This window comes from Colias eurytheme, chromosome 12 (genome assembly GCF_061535395.1).
Source record: "Colias eurytheme isolate Ceu_HAF_F1 chromosome 12, ilColEury1 Martin Lab GWU primary, whole genome shotgun sequence".
NCBI lineage: Eukaryota > Metazoa > Arthropoda > Insecta > Lepidoptera > Pieridae > Colias > Colias eurytheme.
Genome location: NC_142991.1, coordinates 1,621,204 through 1,622,264, shown reverse-complemented (window position 1 = coordinate 1,622,264; position 1,061 = coordinate 1,621,204). Strand labels below are relative to the sequence as shown.

Below are 1,061 nucleotides of genomic sequence, written 5' to 3'. Positions count from 1 at the left end.
GTTCAGTTTCATGAGTAGAAGCTCCTGTCTAAATTCGTCTGACGTCTTACCTTTCACCTGGTATAAATCTCGTGTCACAATGTTTGACCTCAATGGACTCCTAAACCACTTAACCGATTATAATAAAATTCGCACACAATGTGCAGTTCGATCCAACTTGAGAGATAGGATAGTTTAAACATGTAGGTACCACGGGCAAAGCCGGGGCGGACCGCCTAGTAATTTATAAATATAAAGAACAATATTTTTACATCGTTAGACACTTGTTCAAACAATGTCTTAAATAAATTGAATAAAATAACTATATTTCGTCAACTGAAATATCGGTTCCATGGTGTAATGGTTAGCACTCTGGACTTTGAATCCAGCGATCCGAGTTCAAATCTCAGTGGAACCTGATTTTTGAGTCGGTTTTTACTAAAAAAATATAAAAAAGATATTAATTTTCAGCTTTATGCGATTTTTATTCCAGCATTAAATTAATATTGACCATTTGTTAAGAGTTAAATATAATATATTATATTATAGGTATATCTACAGCCTATTTAATATTTTGTAGAACTAAAAAGTACCTATATTAATTCACGCGCCAATTGTAGGTAGACGTCAGTTGCATAATATCTAAGGGAATAGAGATAGCGAGATAATTAAAAAAATCTGAATATTTAAACCAATAAATTAAACCAATATTATAACCACTCATTAAGCGCATGATGGGTTGACACACAGACATACATTTTGACAATACTTGATGGGTAGATAATATTGATAATCCCGCCAAATATAAATGTAGCTCAAAGACACCCCTACAACCCGTTCATATACAAAACGCCATACCTTTTAATTATCGACAAGGATCGACCGAAAACATCGTAAATAAACTCACATTTTAATTGGTCCTCGAACCAACGAATCGCTTGAGTAACTCGCATCGAGTTAATCCTTTTTTGATTTAAAACTGATACGTGTACCAGTTTAATTAAAGCCGTGGTAAAAAATTGTTGACTTCCGTTTGTATTTTCAATTTGTGCGGATTATACCCTTTTGTTTTCGTTCAAGTT

At 33.4% G+C, this 1,061-nt stretch overlaps 1 non-coding gene across 1 annotated transcript; it reads left to right on the top strand.

The window, feature by feature from the left end:
* The first annotated feature begins 325 nt into the window (after nucleotides 1-325).
* Nucleotides 326-397, top strand: TRNAQ-UUG (transfer RNA glutamine (anticodon UUG)). The gene has a single exon. It is a non-coding gene; the product is annotated as a tRNA-Gln (tRNA).
* Nucleotides 398-1,061: the final 664 nt, after the last annotated feature.